We start from the raw sequence: 6,000 nt of genomic DNA, 5'->3' as shown, positions 1-6,000 counted from the left end.
GAAAATAATTAAACGGATCATTTAATTAGTATCGTACAGTAATGTCACGTCCGTTCTGTACTCCATCTGCGCTGGAATGTCGGGTTGTAGGTTTCCTACCTATGCAACAGTAGATTCAACTTGTAACAATGTAACTTGCGAGATCCATCGAAAGGTAGCGCTGGCAGCGAGCTCCCGGCATTCCACGGGTCGTTCGAAACGGGAGATGCGCGCGCGTTCGATGAAGACATGCGCGAGACAAGCGGCCGCAGTCTCGACAGTCAGTGCATGGCGGCCCGAGGCCCATCGATATCGTATCGCGTAGCACTCGAGATACGCGTTCGAATACACGAGTGCGTCCGTGGTGCACCGGGAAACGTCTCTCGTCCTTCGACCGATCGGTCGTAAGAGTACCGTCGTGGTTGACACAGTGCGTGACGCTTGTGCGACAGGATTTTTCGTCCTCGCGGGATCTCGTGGAGTAGCCGGAATCGTTAGGCGACAGCTAGAGCACACGGGCCATCGTTCCGGTGAGTGTTCGCATGAAATAATATTTTAAACCGCGTTTCTAATCGGTCCTGAGGTTATGCGTTACGCGTTTCGCCCTTTCTACCATAACTGTATAACTGCCAATTGGAGTGACAGGATACTTCGATTCTTTAAAATGACGTTTCGCTGTTTCAAATCTGCGTATCCCTTTTTCGTTAATGTCACGGTATAACATGTACCGTATGAGATATATACGTTGTTTGAATGGAAGGACAGCAACAAATATGTAGTAAGGACAATCGTATATCCCTCTCGTTGTCGTATTAGCGCGAATATCCTCGTAACACGAGGGCGGCGTGTTCGCTGGACGCGAACAAAGTAGTATACATATATACCATCATGGGATGACGTATCCGGCAACGGTGCTCAATGATCCGGAAAATATCGAAGGGACAGATGCAGAGATTCGGTGTCATTGGCACGGATTTCTCGTTTATATCTTTATTTCTTGTATCTCGAATCTGCGTGTAACTCTCCAATCTCTTCCATTTTCCTTCTTTTTTCTCGTCTTCGCGTACGGATGTCCGTGTGAAGTCCACACCCGCAGCGTTGCCAAACGCTACAGGTGTGGTCATTGACTTTGATCGAAAGATTTGTTGTTATTTATCGACTGAGGAAAGTATCGCGTGCGCGACTTCGGAATTTTTGTTTTCTTTTTTTTTTTCTTTTTCGATGGAAGTAGAATTTTGCTCGCGGGCACGAGCGTCGTTTATGCCTACCTGTAACATCACTTTCACGATTCCTGGCGGCTACGTGGGCGAGCGGGCATGCTCGATTCGAGTAAACTGAACAAGGTTAACACAGACGGACAAGGTTAACGTTAATTCGTTCGGCATTTATGTTTCGAAGTACCGTAAGGTATCTCAAGATTATCGCGAGCAGTTTCAAATCCATTTTTTTTGTCAATGTTACATCTGTCGTAATTTCGTTACGATTCTTCGGAAAAATAGAAAATTGTTTAAGTCTCGGTATCTGAAATATTATATAGTAGCGATAAGTATTCGAAACTCGTATTGTTTTGAAGGTAGTTACACTGTACGGTAGATAATTCTAATCTCGTTACGATTCTTTTGGAAAATAATAGATGTTTTAATTTTTCGTTAACTCGATTGTACATGGTAAATTAGATACCTGCAGAATCTTCCGAGTCTGACTAAGCGACCTAGCTCCATTTTAGAAGAAAAAGAGAAAGAAAATAATCGTCCACATTTGAGAACATTTTCTAAAAAAATAACTATTACAATTTCATTCCTAGAACTCGATAGCAACTCCAATCACATTGGTGTAACTGTTTCCTAAATTGTTATCTCTCACATTCGTAAGGTTATCGGCAATTTGCATTTTTATACGTTTCAATCTCGTATACTTAACGGTATTCGACGTAAAATCGTCGAGATCAACGTCGCTCGTAATCGTTACTTGGTACGCGCAATTTCCCCGTAATAAGATCTGCTCGATACGACGACGGTCAATTCGAGGATGTACAGTATCGCAGAGGCACGCGGCCTCCGTGAAACGAACGAGGTTAACGCGGAAGAACAAGGTTAACGTAGACGACGCCAGATGCTCGTGCGTCCAAGTCGTAATCTAGTCTTATCAGTCGAAGAGAATATTCAGGCTAACATTGCTTATCGATTCACGGTTGGAAACAGAGGTTCCCAGTGTACGATGGAAAGTTTAAATCGTCTTCGCGTTTACCGGAAGCGGAAGCAATATCGCGCGTGACACCAGGTCTCGCGCATTCGCGCTTAATCGCAACGATAAAGACGATCGCCGTAATGATTATGGATAGGTGCGAGCTTTAAACGAAGCTTCCTCGAAGTTCTCCTTTCCTTGCACTTTTAATCCTGTGTCGTACGAGATTCGTCGTAGATTTTTACGATCGTATCCTCGCAACTGTACATCGTCGATATTTTTGCTCCGAAACAAGATGATAGAAAGGGAAACGAGGAGATACGTTAGAATTACAAGCGCTCGTTAAATTTTACATGGCGAAGAACGCGTCGAAGGCGAGTACAATAGGTTAGCGGTGACCGGTTAGACGAGAAGGAGAACGAATTCATCTCCCTGTTGGTTTTTTTCGTTCGGTTATTCCGCTTTTCTTTCGCACGAGCTAAGAGCTATTCTCTGGAACAGAGAGCGAACAGAGGCATATTTATGTAGGTACACCAACTGAGAACACTCTTGTCCCGAGAATGGTCACTCGAGTAGCGAATTAGTGGAATTAGCGACACAGTTTCTTTCCGTCCCTTTCCATCTTTTTCCTGTCCGATCGCGATTATTGCGTATTCGCTAACGTTATGTCAATAAGATAGCAAGGAGTAGGTATCTTTTTGTTGTTATACCGCGAATATGATTGTTCCGTCTTATATCAGTTTAGGGTCATTAAATTCAAAGAACGTCGCGTTATCTTCGATAACTTTGATCGAGTTTTTATCGAACTTGTTTAAAGTTTCTTTCTCGATCGGTAATTAACATTTTCTTCTTTTATCTTCGTTAATCGAACTTTTCATATTCCGCAAGACGATTTAGAATTTCAACGAAATGAAAAATATTAACCGTTTCGAACAGTCGAAGTTTTCCGACAACGGAATTTTCAATGTCATCGTTCTCCAGTGCAATTTTGTAGAACGTTTGCAACTCTTGGATAACCGATCGATCGACAGCGGCGGCGCGACGCCCCGTTGAAATTCAGCCGCCAGCCCATGACTCTCGCAGCTTCCACATTCGATAGAAAGTATTTCAGCGGGGATTGTACGTGGTTATTGACCTTGTTCATGACCTCCATCGCAATTACGCTGGCGCGTTGCGCTTTTCAAGGATATTGAGCCGGCGGCGAGTCGATCGATGAGGTCTTCAACCGGGGTCCGCTTTTTCCCTGTCTTTCCTCTTCTTTTTTCATTCTTTCCTTTCCCTTCTTTTTCTTCGCCTTCTTTTTTTCGATCCCTGTTGCTCCGCTTTTCTTCGTCCCCTCTTCCCTCCTTGCTCATGGAACGGAACGGAACTCTGATATTCGCCAAGCTTCGATGAAGCCGCACCGCTTTCGAAGTATAAGTGCGTCGTCTATTAATAGAGTTCTCTCTTTCTCTCTTTTTCTCTGTTTCTTTCTTTTTTCTCTCTGTGCACACCGGTATTCTCCAGAAAGGGAATACTTGGGACGAGAAGGCGAAGAAGGGGGTGGTAAGAGACGCGCAGCCTTTTTGCCGTACGCAGACCCGTGTGCCTCGCGCGTGTGGGATGCGTACACCCATTTTCCGCGGTACTCGACGAGCCAACCGGCCAGACAGAAAAAAGATAGAAATGTCCAATAAAGATAAAGTCCTGAAACGGTTCCTGCGTGCGTGTTGCGTTATTCTACCACGATTCTTCCTCGGAATTCGTACGGTTACGCGGTACCCTCCTGTCTGTCTATCTGTCTGTCTATATCACTTTCGCCTGTTTCCCTTTCGCTCGTCTTCGGCGTACATTGTCCACGTCCAAACATTGTGGCTGGATAAAAATCCGGTTTCCACTGTCTTTCCGGAAGTCTGTGAGGTTTTCTTGCTCGAAACGGTATTTATTTTTTTTTTTTTTTTTTTTTTTTTTTAGAAAAGAAGATACTGTAATGTGTGCTATTGGGAGTAACGGGTTGTGTTAGTAAATTCTTGCGGACATACGCGTGTGTGTAACACGTATCTTGTATGCTATCTCTGTCACGAATTCATATTACGACGGATCCTTTGAATTTTGAATGAAATGAGAATCGTTGTGATTTTTAGACGATAATACTTCTAGAGATACCCTTTGGTCTCTTTTAAATTTAACGGAGGGCTGGAGTAGCCCGAATATTTGAATACTTAACAGCACCCGAGTCACCTGTTATCTGCTGTTCTTATCTTGCGTAAACGCAGACTTATCGCTGCGAAGAAGAGAGCGATGCGCAAATATTTAGCCACGCCAAAGCGTGGCTTCTTATCGCGATAAAGGCGCGAACAGCTGATGCATTATCTCCGATAGCGATCACGTTCTCTAATTTGCTGATCTCATTTATAGTACCAGAGAATACGGCCCATTATCTACGCTCGCCTCCGTAAACCTTGCTTTCCTAGCAACGATCGTGTCTCTGTCGCGTTCACGCTATCTTGTCTTCGCACACGGAAATCAATTCCGTGGAAATGAAGTTCTTCCATGAATCCGGGTTTAATCAAACGCACCCCGACCGTGGCTGATGTGCTTCGTTCCGTATATTCTCTTCGCACATTGTTCTCTTCTCGACTTTGTTTAGCCGCGACTCTCCACCTCCCCTTTGTCACCGCCAATACATCGCGAAGAAATTTTCATTTTGCCGCACAGTGGGACATTTCGACGATCTAGCAAAACAAAATCCAATTTTCGTAGTGATTTAAACGTATAAAAATTTATCGTCGGGCAGGATTATCTGGATTTAAGGGAGGATCGCTCGTGTCAAAAGGATATTAGAACGAAGCTAAGTATAACTTGCCTTGTAATTCGTCAAACTCAGCTATGAACAATTTTTAGGGGATCTTAACTGTTTCTTTTTCTCGAGAAAATAATATCCGAATTAAAAATCCTTAAGGATTTGCAAAAATGCTTATACGTAATGGAATATAACGGAAATAAAAAAGAATTACAAGTTTCTTCGCGTTGGGCGGCCGTTTTAACACATTGTACGCCGCAATTCAATTTCTCCTTTGCATCTTCCTCTTTCCACGGCCCACGACTTTAATCGTCGAACAGTGGCTGCACGGGACGGGGCGTGTTCGTCTTTTCTTGAATCTCTTCTCTCGTCTCCCCGGGGACCGGCTTTATCCCGAATGTTTACAGAGTTTATCTTCGCACCCTCCGGAGTGGTCTGTAGTCACTTACGTCCGTGTCCCCGCTTATACACCGCTCGCAACCTCACACTACGTGGCTAGGGATTCCCTGAAGGGGTTGCGAGGATCGCAAGACGCCGGCATTCGTGTCCTCGCGTGTATGCGCGAGTCGCGTGTTACCAATTGTTTCCTTTCTTTCGCTCCTCTTTCTGGCCTCGCGTAAATAAATAACGGAATTACACAGTTTCATGGAGGCTAGGAGATTCGTTCGTTCCCCGAAGCGACGGCTTTGCGGCTTTGCTTACGAATTTTCTTCCGCGTATTGTGCGGCGTTCAGAAGCACAGAAGCGTTCTGTCTGTGTCGTTCGAACGTTATTGAGCGGAGCTGGCGAAAAGCTGATCAGTCTGGAAGATTGCTTGTTTGAGATTGTAATTTTACGTTTATACGTCGTACAGTATGAAAAATTCCTCTGCACAGGATAGTACGTTCGTGGAAGAGTATTTTCGGAGAAACGGTAGCAAATGGTTTTTCGAGAATTCGCGAACATGGTAAAACAAGTGTAAGCATGGGATTTGCATTTGTATTTGAAAGAAAGGAATTTGTACACTCTGTTTTTATTTAGTACCTTATTTAGCATTGAGCGAAGTCTGCGTACTA

At 44.2% G+C, this 6,000-nt stretch overlaps 1 protein-coding gene across 1 annotated transcript in view; it reads left to right on the top strand.

Moving 5' to 3' along the window:
* The first annotated feature begins 247 nt into the window (after nucleotides 1-247).
* LOC139995847 (uncharacterized) overlaps nucleotides 248-6,000 on the top strand; it is a 142,045-nt gene continuing 136,292 nt past the window's right edge. Inside the window, exon 1 of the mRNA XM_072019710.1 lies at nucleotides 248-509. The gene's annotated coding sequence lies outside the window, so the exon portion shown is untranslated. The remainder of the gene's footprint in view (nucleotides 510-6,000) is intronic.

Source organism: Bombus fervidus, chromosome 16 (genome assembly GCF_041682495.2).
Source record: "Bombus fervidus isolate BK054 chromosome 16, iyBomFerv1, whole genome shotgun sequence".
Taxonomy (NCBI): domain Eukaryota; kingdom Metazoa; phylum Arthropoda; class Insecta; order Hymenoptera; family Apidae; genus Bombus; species Bombus fervidus.
Note: the sequence above shows the minus strand (reverse complement) of the source record. Positions and strands in the feature narration are given on the sequence as shown.